Source organism: Lontra canadensis, unplaced genomic scaffold, assembly GCF_010015895.1.
Source record: "Lontra canadensis isolate GAN:19392208 unplaced genomic scaffold, GSC_riverotter_1.0 scaffold92, whole genome shotgun sequence".
Lineage (NCBI taxonomy): Eukaryota > Metazoa > Chordata > Mammalia > Carnivora > Mustelidae > Lontra > Lontra canadensis.
In genome coordinates, this window is record NW_022631086.1 from 5,413,050 (window position 1) to 5,425,204 (window position 12,155).

Consider the following 12,155-nt stretch of genomic DNA (forward strand, 5'->3'; position numbering starts at 1 on the left):
TGGAGGTCTAGATCTACAAATGCTTTCTCACTGTTGCATCAGTTTCTCCTCAATATCTAAGGTCCTCCTTTTATGCTCACTACTTGAATTTTTATAATCAGGACACATACTCATGTTTTTTATTACTGTATTAAATTATCTTATCAACTAAACATGCACATGCAGGAGAAGCACATGAGACACACTCACAGGAACATGGAGGCAGGTGACCGGGGGCATGAGAGCAGATGAGGCCTGTGTTGTGTAGGTGGAGCTCTCCTGCAGCTTAGTGTAATGAGTTGCATGCATTTTTCATCCTCACATGCTGTCTCTTGGTAGTGCAAAGCTCAGTTATCTTATGGCAAACAAAATCTTATTTGAGCAGACATGATGTTGCATTTTGGTGACTTTATTCCCCCGTGTGTCTAACCCAGAAGAACAAATACATGTATGAGAGACAAGCATTTTAACATAAGAGTTGGCATAAGAACTAAGGCCATCTTCCAGACCTGAATGAGAGAACTACAGGACTCCTGGCCTTTTCCCACTTGGAAGTTTCTTGGTGTGTCTCTCCCAGAAATCATTTACTAGTCTTCCCTCTCTCTCTCCCATTTACCTAAAAAAGTACTAAGCCAAAATATCCCTCAGGATTTACTTGATAAAGTTTATGCATCTTTATTTACAAACTCTGTGGTGATGTGTACCATTCATACACTGTAACCATCAGATCTTTATTTCTCATAAATTCTTGGAATAAATACAAATACATCCCCATCAGGTTAAGAGGAATAAGAACTCCCAATCACTGAATTTTATTCCAGAAGCCAATATGGCACTCAATGGTAACTAACAAAATTTAAATTAAGGACTAAAAAAGAGAACTCACACCCCAAGAAACACTGCCAGGTGCCCAGAGTGCGCACCTCTGTCTCCCTGTGCCTCTGCACCTGCCACCCACCGCCTTCCCAGCATTTTTATGAGCGGTCTATGATCAGCCAAGGAAGCTAGAATCTTTGATTTGTTTTTAACTACTTTAAAAAGTACAATGTACTGCAATATAAGTCTTTAACAGCTTTCATCTTCAAAGAAACACCAAATTATGTTATAATTTATCTGAAACTTTAAATTATTTCTGGAATTGTTTCATGTTTTTAGTCTCCTGCTCCACTCACATTACTCACAATTCCTGGGAGGGTCTTGGATGTAAGCTCCGCATTACAAAATAGGTCACTGGCATGCCCAGGCTGATTCCTGCAGCCTAAAAACATTTTTACTTCAAATGCAAGCAACCATAAACTTGTGATGATAAAGGCAAATTTTCAGAGGCTTCTGCTGCCTCTTGGAGAACTCTTGAAGGTGCTGCTGTGCAGGGCACCCCTGTATGCCACAGAAGGCTGTCAGACCAAGACTGGCATTACCTCTAGACACAAAACGTCATCGCCACTCGATTTCCATTGAGCTTTTAAGTTAATGACATATTCATTGGGTGGGCACTCACTGAGTAAGAAAAATATATCCCTGCCTTGAAAATCAGATCATCTGAAAGAACTTCACATAAATATCTTCCAGACCACTCTCCCATTGTATCCTAGTGGGAAATATTTTTCCACTTCTTCATAAGAGGGTTTCCTTCTGACTTGATGCTCCTTGACCTTTACCCATGGTAGTCAAAAGCCCATCTGGGCCGTATATCACTGAGCCACAATTAAAGTAAAATCCAAAATATTAAAAGAGTTCCCTAACGACAAGATAAGCAGGTGCTCACATCCACCAGCAGCTCCCACATATGGCCCTGGACCATAGGCAAATTGTTGATGCTAGCCAGTTCTGCATCCTTCTAAGACTAATGGCTTCTCCCTAAAGCACATATTTCAGATAGGCTCAACTCCTAGTTCTTTTAAAGTCAGCAAGAAGTTGCAACCATCCTTAGAAATACTCAATGGACCAGAATCCTGGCAATTGGCTCAAATGCCTTTCGGTCGGAAATTCACAGAAGTATCAAATTGGGGAGCTGACAGCAAAGCCTGATGCTCCTCCTTACTCTGCCCATCTTGCCTTTCTATGGGGCAATCTGGAAGGGAAGAAAATCTTCCTTCCTCACCTATGGCCATATCGGTATACCCCACTCCCTCACAAATGAGTGGTTAGAGCAGACCCTCCATACTAACCATAATCATACCTGCTCTCCATGGGAACCACAAGTCTTTCCTACTCTCTAGGCTAAGCACTGGTCATCCCATAGTCTCCATACCAAATTTTGAAAATCCATCTTGTTCATTTAAGTATACATGAGTTCTGAGTATACTGTGTATGGTAGTTCCCTTGTTTATTTGATTATTTAGTTTTATTTTAACTCAGCCCAATAATATATAAGTCCACTAAAAATGAGGACTCTATCTACCTTAATGTTGTGTCCCATTACCAGTTTGGCACAATACCAGTCGCAGAACAGACTCAATAGTACTTGTGGAATGAATGATGTATGCAGAAGAAGGAAAACATGCCCTAAAAGAAATAACTCCAAATGTGATCTGAGCTATGGATATATAAAATTAGTCTAGGTTAAAATTCTTTTCAATATTCCTTTCTGCTCTAAAAAATACATGAAAATTTCAGGTTTCTTCTATTTCACCTGAAAATATTTCTGAAAGTTACCAGTCCCACTGCTATCTCTTCCCTGTGTCAAACTATGATCCTTATTTCACTTTCTATAAATCAACCATTATGCCACAAAATTATATACAGTAACACACAGAACTGAGTATGGTATGGTCTGCATCTCTTTTCCTTGGACCTCCTTGCTGGAGGGAGGCACAAACATAGTGCTCAGTTTGTCCCAGTGATAAGCTTCACGCAGGCAGCGACCTACTTCTTTTACTAGTATTGCCGTACGTAATGCATTGCCTAGCACATAATCATAGATAGTAATTATTAGATATATGCATGACTTGCATGTGCCCAGACACTTGCTTCTGTTTTGGATGTCCTTTCTCCCATTGTGAAAAACTCTTAGATTATGATTATTTTTATTATTTAGGTTAACTCTTTTCCCTATTCTCTCATAACTCGTGGTTTGTTCCTGTCATTACATTGTGAGCAAATAGATGACATGGATGTTCCCACTTTTAAATTTTTGCTCACCTCACCATTCTGAGGACAGTGCTTTGAATGTTAAAGGGGTTTAATGATAACAGCAGCTAGCTTTTTAAACAGCCTGTTTTAAGGGCTGGACCTGAGCTCTATTAAGAGCTCTACCGAATGAATTCATTTAATATTCACCACACCCTGCAAGGTAGTTAATACCAAGATCCCAATTTACAGAGGAGGAAGTTGAAGCCCAGAGACACAGTTAATAACACCGGCCAAGATTCAAACCCATAGGTTCTGGTTCTCGAGTGCCTCCTCCTTAATGAGGAAAAAACCCAGGGCTCCCCTACAAAAGCAGCCAGTCATGGGCCAGCCAGAGAGTGCAAGGGTGAGCAAGCCTCAGGCCTGCCAGCCATAATGAGGGCCACAAAGAGACACAGTAAGGGGGTTGAAGGCCCGTGACTTCCGTGTCTCAGATAATAAGCAAGTGAAGTAATAGATGTCTTTTGTGGCAATGAAGGCATTGTGTGCTTTGAGGAGCCCCCAAGAAGATTTCAAAAGCTTATGAGATATTTCCATGAAGCATTTCCTGTTCTCTTATCCTTCTAATAGAGGGCACACACCCATGCCCAGCGGGATTCTCCTGGCCTCCATTGTTACACAGTACACTTTAGACTTTTCAATATTCAATTATTTTAATTTGATATGAAACCTTCCTAGTAACTCAACAAATAAGTAAATAGGGAACGCTGCTGGATAGCTTATTTTTACAGACTTCAGAATCCATCACCCATTTTGTTCTTCTTGGTTGAATATGCTTTGCTATCTTTAAATAAAGGGAAATTGAGTAGGTCACAAATTTGTATTGAGCCTGAACTGTAACCTAAGTGGCTTCAACTTAAACACTCTTGTGTCTATCACATCTCCAAATAGCACTAAAGACAAGTGTGCTGCTTTTAATCCTTTCATGTCAAGTATCACAGAGACACATAATGATGGAATTTACTTACACTTCACAGAGATCCTAGAATCGTCTGTGTAAGCCATGTGCACTCTTTCAATTACAAAGAGACTCTTGGCAAGCGCATGTTGAACACCCGCTTTTCCATTTATTTCTGATTGATCCCAAATATCAGCATCATGTAGTGATTTATAATGGGATAATAATATCTGCTTCATAGGTATGTTTTGAGGATTTAAGAAGACAATAGATGGGAAGCATTTTATAGGACTTTAAATCACATGTGCTACAAAGGCTGACAAGAGGGATTGGAGCCAGGGAACCAATGAATGAGCCTTGCTCACCCCAGCCTCCTCACTCAGCCACTGTTACCCTGAGATCTGGGGATGCATAAGTCTCCATATATCTTCTCAAGTGACAAGAACTTGCTTTTGTTATAATCTTACACCGTGTGATCTTGGGGGAGGTCATTTTTCAATATCTATGAAAAGTAAAGTATAGATCCCCTCTGACAAAACAAATCTGCTTCAAGTCATTTATGCTCTAGATCTATCCAGACCTGTATCCACCATTTTTAATAGTGGTCAAACGTCCAGCTATAAGGGATGGGTTAAATGAAGTATGGCACGGCTTAAGAGTAGATTACTACGCAGCCATGAAAATAATTGTATGGATGATTTGGAACCTCACCAAAATAAAAACTGGTGGCAAAATGAGTGAGATGCCAAATTGTATGGATAGGTATTTCTAAAATAAGGAGAGGCATACATATAAAATTTGTATTTCTAAAATAAGGAGAGGCATACATATAAAATTTGTGTATGCACAGGCTCTTCCAGAAAAGAGTCCCAAGAATGTGGGAAGAGTGATTGCCCATGGGGAACAAACGTAAAGATTGGGATCTGGTAGGAAGGAAATCTGTTTTCACTATATACCCTTTTGCACTGCTGGAATTCTTTTTATCGCTTTGAAGTATTACATTTTCAATTTAAAAACTAGATAATCTTTTTCTACATGATTATGATCAACATTCACCAACTCAGCAGTATGACTGGTGGGCAATACTTGCTTTCAGGCATCTATTCTAGATGAGGATAATGTTGAGCCAGAGGAGCCTTGGTTTTTATAAGAGAAAACATACACAGTTCCACTGGTTGGTGCAGAATCCTTCTATAAGGTTGCTTGCTGAACTGAGCAGCCATAATTTTTGGGTAAAGTGTGTCCACTTGGAGGGAAGTTAAAAGCAGGTAAGGTGGAAAGATTTCTCTGAAAGAGCCTGATGAAGAATATATAGTTTGGGCAGGTCAGAGTTCTTATTAATGCTCAGAACACACCTAAACAACACTGCCTAGAGGGTGGGCCAAGCCACAAGACGCAAGACTTCTGTCGCTAGAGCATCAAATCTGTAATAATATGCATTTGTTGTTCTGCTCCATCTCATAGACATTGGTGTAAGAACACTTAAGGAAAATTGTCCATATTTTTAAAAACCTAAGTGTGTTGCATACTTAAGTCCCTAATTATACAAGAATGAATTATTAAATGAAAAACGTAATTAGATGTTTAAAATGTTACTGATAGCTCACACTAACAAAACAAACTGTGAATTACACTTTTTAGCATATGATTCAGGCACCAGTTTTATAGATTTAATGTCCTTGAGGAATATCAGATGTCCTCAAGATTCGGAATTTGATTTAACTGTAAGATATGGAGGGAAAATTTGTAGCCAGACAATTCCCCATTGGCTCCATATCTAAAGAGGATCAAAAGCATGTGTTATCCCAGCTAAAGTTAGCAATAATTTATGCTGAATACATTATCTGCAGTTTAGCTTCTTCCAGCCAGGGGCACAAGGAGTTATGCAATGCACAAAGCTGTGTAAACTAGCATGTACTCGCATGCTGGGACCAAACCAGGCCAGAACTGCAAAATTTGATCCTGAGCCCAGTTTTCTATTGGCTGGGTGCAAAGTCAAGTTGCTGACTCAGCTGAGAGCAGAAGTAACTGCCTGCTCCCCACCCACTCACCTTTGTTAACCTACCACTCACCTGACCCACCTGCAACTGTAGAGTGTAGAAACCATGCCTTAGAAATAGAATGGAATACTAATGTGCCATTTGGAAATAAAAATAAACACACGTTGACAAGGAGTGCACGTTCCAAAAGATGCTATGATGCAGGTCACAGAATGTAATCAGTTCCCTAATCTGGAACAGATTCCGAATCTAGGGGTTGCCTCTTAATGCTAAGCCCAAAGGTTTACACAGAGGTGGCAAACAGCATGAGAACAGTTCTAGGAAGATCTGCCTCAAGGACCTCCTTTCAGGAGCTGGAGTGACATGGGGACTAGAAGAAGTTGGGTCTGATTCACTGTCATTACCATTCGTGAGCGAGCCCGGCCCATACACTCCTTTCCACGACTGAGTCAAACCAAAGTGAGACCCTTATTAAAAACATGGGCTAAACTGTCTAACAGGCAAATGCATTAGTATGTTCAGTCACCTTGTGAGCTAATGACTAGACACTTTAGAGCATAGGGGATCATTATTCCAGCACATCATCAGTGAACTTTCCAGAAAAGCTAATTAAAGGATCCATTAAAATGCTTACCAGAAAGTGAGGGTTTATCACAGAATCTTATTCGCATTTGAAGAATTTGCAAGATTTTTGCCTGGCCTACTGCTACCACCTTTCATTTCCTTTCCTACGATCTCTAAAGATGAACAAAATTAATTAGGGAGATTCTGATTTTCCTTTTATCATAATTTAGGTATCTCCTCATTTCCCCTCTCTCTGATACTGTTTGCTGCCGACCTGACATGGTAACCCAAAAGACCTGGAGGACACAAAAGTCTCTCGTGGACTAGTCCAGAAAACTACAGCATGCATCTGGGACTAGCTATCACGTGCTGTCAACAAGTAGCAGGAGGTCCTACTGCATGCCAAAAGAACTGACAAACACCATTCAGACACTCCTCTGTCTAGAGAAGCAGTGGTCCACACCTGCCCAGAAAATTCCACAGGGGCTGATGCCCTGCTTGTTTCTTTCACATTAGAAGCTGCTCTTAACATCTTTTTGAGGTCTTTCAATCTCCTTTACTTGGTGTCCCCTATAAGGTGGGGGCTGCATTAATCCAGAGATTGTGAAGAAAATAGTACATCTCATGTTTTTGTTGTTCCCTCATCCTATGGTCACTTTATTTTTGTATGTGTTTTGCAGTAAATAAAACACATGAAAACAGCAATACTTGGACATCATTTGCAAGTGAAATAAATAACCGTAAATGAGAAATGTGGCTCAAAAAGATTTTACAGATGAGGTAGGCAGTCAAAGGTCCCTCATGGGCTAGTCAGAAAAACTACAGCATACATCTGGGACCTGCGATCACGTGCTGCCAGAAAGCAGCAGGAGGTCCTACTGTGTGCATCCCACACCTCATCAAACCTCCCCGAAACAGACTCTACATCTGGAAGGAATTCAAAGCCACTGAACTTGGTAAGGGATTCATCTGCGGCATAAGCTTGCTTATCTCATGCTCAGAAATCTTTTTTTTTTTTTAAGATTTTATTTATTTGAGAGAGAGAGATCACAAGTAGAGAGAGAGAGAGGAGGAAGCAGCCTAGCAGAGAGCCTGATGTGGGACTCGATCCCAGGACCCTGAGATCATGACCTGAGCTGAAGGCAGAGGCTTAACCCACTGAGCCACCCAGGCAGCCCTCATACTCAGAAATCTTAATAGATGGGAAGAGAAATTGCTGGATAGACCCAGGGTGATTCTTTCCTGGAAATGGGTAAACTCCAGAAAATGAACAGAAAATGCCAAGCCAACCTAGAAGTGGGATTTACTAAATGAGCAGATCCACCATTCCACCTTTCCCTTACCTGCAAAATAAGGTCCGAACCAGCTCCATCTTGACTACATAACTAATGCTTTTGGACAATTTGTTGTTGTTATAAAATAATATATAGCTACTACAACAAATAAGGATAAAAATATTAAAAGTTGCCTGTAATAGCATTTTACTCCAGAGTCAAGCATCTTAAAAAAAAAAACAAAACAAAAAAAAACACACTGCAGACCTCCTCATAATCATTACTGTTTTTACCTGCCTGGTATCAGTGACCCAGTGGTTTGGGAAAAAGAGTCCTGGGCTCTGTGGGGATGCAGAGCCCCTGAGGGCAGGACCACACTTGCCCATGGCCAGATCTCCAGTGCCCAGCCCAGGGACTGACCCCAGCAGGCATTCAGTAGGTGCCAATTAAATGAAATGAAGCACATTGCTGCTCCACAGGACAAAGCCAATATCTCTTTGTAGAAATGTAATAGTGAAGACATTGGAAACAGTGAAATTGGACAAGTCAAATTAAGCTGTGTGAGATTCCCTTTTCTCACTCATTCCTTGAACAAACATTGAGTGAGCCCAGCTCTCAGCTGGGCCCCAAGGCAGGCATGAGGAGCACAGAAATGAATCCAGTGATGGTGTCCTGGGACAAGGCTGCTCAAATATAGGGTGTGATAGTCAACATAAGTCATGCTTGGCAAGGCCAGCAGCACTCAGGGGCAGGTGCCCAAGAGCCAGGGAGACCTTTCTGGAGGATGATTGTGGGGCCAGCTAAATAGACATATTAGTGATTTCTTCTCAAAAGGAGAGTGAGAAAGGGAAATAAGAGACTTCTGTCCTATCTGCAACATGTTAATTCCTTTAAAAGAAAACAAGTTATTAATGGTTGTTAATTCAGGATGGTGGGACATGGGTATTTGATTTTTTTTTTTTTTTGGTACTGTTGTTAAACTTAATTTCTTGGGATGAAAGGGAATGGGAGGTAAGTGAAACTTAGCCTCTCTACTTCTGAAAGGCAGTTTGAGCAAAGTTCCAGGCAAAAGAACACAGGACATTCTGCAAAATGGTGATGGCCATGTCTGTCCTGCCTGCCTTGTGAGGATGTTAGACCCATCAGGTGGAAAAGGAAAGACGAAAATATTCTGCAAAACATACAACTGTGTTCTGAGGGTTTTTTTTTTTAACTCTTTAATATAAGATTATATTTTTACTTGATTTTTATTTTTTTATTGTATAATATAAGTTGATGAGTTCATGCAAGCCAGTTTCCTTTCCATCATCACTTTTGGAGAGGTTGGTGTTACTAATGGCCATAGCATGCCCTAATAAGACAGAACTGAAAGGGACAGGCACCGTCACACAGTGGTAAACTTTGGGGGACCAATAAGGCACCAGACATCAAATTCTACATCAATGATTAACCCCTGATGAGTGTATTTCTATGTCAGTCATCTCACAAAAGATCCTGGTGACTTTCAACAATGACAAAATCTCTCTGAATACTAAAAGTATTTCCGCTTCCCTTCATCTTTACATTCATTACTCTATCAACTATTAATGGAAAATTGGTTTCGTTATTTTTGCTGCTTGGTCCATCTTACCTGCGGAGAAGTCAAAGGGAATCCCTATGGATACGGATGGAGGGAACCATTCTTTACAGATTTTTGTATGTGATTTGGAAGGCCTAATAAAATGGACAAATCACAAGAAAAAGAAATTTGTGTCCTGCAGAGTAAAACTCAGTACCTGGAAATCTCACTGCAGGAAGTTGAAATTGACAGACAGAAACTAGACCAGTTTCATAATATCACTTCACAAACTCTCAGTGAAAAACTGTTCTGAAAGTCTGGCTTTTTTCCTCACAAATATCATAAAATGACAGAACTGAGGGGGCATTGAAAGGTCATCTTCCCCAGCCTCCCGCCTCAGGCAAAGGAGCATTTCGCCAGACAAGATAAATGACTACATGTGCGGTTCTGTTTTGCTTTGTGTTTCTTAAATATCCAAAGATATTTCAGTTTCTCTTGGTTACCTGATCAGTATCCAATCCATCTTTTAGTCATGAAAATTTGACTGGGCTCCTTGTGGTTTAGACTCATTTTCTTCTGTTCAATTCTCTATAAAGGGTGAACTGGTGATTTTATTGTAAGAATATCATCCGATATACTTGAAAAGACTATATTCTGTTACCGCTTCCTATTTCCAGTAGTATGGTAAGCTAGATATTCTAGCCACACTGTTTCTATCAACAACTAAAAATGCTTAATGTAATCTAAAATCTATCTTTTAGGCTGCATTAGTGAGCTGATGGGGGGAAAAAAATAAAGGAAGAATACTCAGATACTAAAATCCAGGTAAAAGCCAGACTCAGAATGAACAGCAGAGCCACAAAGCTGCCTCTTATCTGAAGTCATTCACCAAGCCAAATGAATTTGAACTTGGTCTTTAAGGCCTCAAAAGGGGCACAAGGAACAGCTGACAAAGCCAAATAATGGAATATAAAACAGAAGATGCACACTCCATTCCACAACAAGATAGAGCCCCAAAAGGCTATATTCTCAGTAAGAACAAACCATGAATAAGCCCTCCACAATCCAGGAGACCACAAGGAAGATCATGTCTCAAGTCTTGAAGAAAGAAAAAGAAAAAAAATTTCCTCTCTGAATTTGTCACCACAGAGAAGCCCCCCCTCTCCAATGAGCTTGTATTTCAAAATTATACTATCTGGCATTGTGGAAAACCAAGACTTTTATTTAAAGGGATCTCAGACCGGCCATGCTGTCCAAGCACCCAGCTAAAGCAAAGATGAATCATCTGTGAATATGTAAAGGTCTTTCCTTTACGATCGTACTGTTTCTCCAGAGAAGAACCTTACCAACATTCTGTCCTGGTTGGATATATATGTGTGTGTTTATGGGGGTGGAGGGAGAGGAGGTTAGGATAAAATGCCTGACGTCCAGTATTTTCGTATCAGAGTAGGGGAAAGGACCAGAGGTCCACTACAGTCATTCGCTTTGTCCGTTGTATTTAATCCTCCACTCTATCCCTACTTGTACTGCACCTAGGTGTTGCTAAATCCTTATTCTTTCAGGTTTCATTTTTCCATAATGTAAACCTCTTATCTTCCACCCCTGTGGGTAGCCAACAGATGCATGGGGTTCACCACCGCACAAACGGACTTTCTGCCGGTCTCCTGTTTCCAGCCTGATGCCTCACCACTGCCTGCCTCCACATTACCTGGATCTTCAACTTGCCCACGCTCTCCAGGCTCTGTGGAGTGGACAGCTAACACCTCAAGGTGTGCCCTATGGAGGTCCTTGGGATTGTCCTTTCCTCTGCTCTGCTCCCTCAAGGTGCCCCTCCAGGCTTCCAGACATGTCCTTTTAATTTCTGATGTCCCCACTCACTTTTTCTTTGTGCTTGTGGGTTTATTCAGTTGTATTCCTTTGCTGCCATTTTCATTGGATTCGGGAGGGGAAAAGAGATAGACATTCTACCATGTTTAACCAGAAAAGGTCAAGTTGAACTTTGAATGGCCTGGGCGATAATGTGGGCCCACCATATTGTTCAGACCATCTCTCAAGTTACCCTTAGCTTTGAATTTCCCATTTAAGTCACTGACTCCACCCTGAAAGGTCAGGCACTGTGAATTACCTTCGTTAGGTTGCCAGAACCTACAAAAATAGATATTTGCTAAAAGACTTAAATTCAGATGGCTTAATGCTTGACCATCCACAACAAAATTATGTTTAACGTTTATCTGTTAAGTACCTTGTATGTGCCAAGATGTGGCTTAAAGGCTTTACAGATATGATTTTATTCAATTTAATCCTCATGACAGTGCTGTGATGAAGGTATCATTAGTCATGTTTATAGACAATAAAACTGAGGCTCAGCTGAGCTGAGTGATTTGGTGACAGACACACAACTAGCTGAAATAGGACCGAGGGTAATTTCTGAACCTCCCACAAGCCAAGGACCTTCCTTGCTCCTCTTGACCACACTACATCCTGCCAAAATATAGCATCACGAGAATATGGAAGCAGCAGTGAGACTGGCTCACACACAGACATGGCATGAAACAGCTTCAATCCAGAAAGCACACACCGAACAAAGACGGAACGCAAAGGTGACCGGAACCGAGGTTAAATGTTGAGCCCTTATTTGGATTTGGCAGTTCAGAGGGGAGCACTGCTTTTCAAACTTCACAACAACTGTGTTACACGTGGCAGTTCTAAAAGTCTTTCAAACACACTATCTTGGTTGAATCGCTAAACAAACA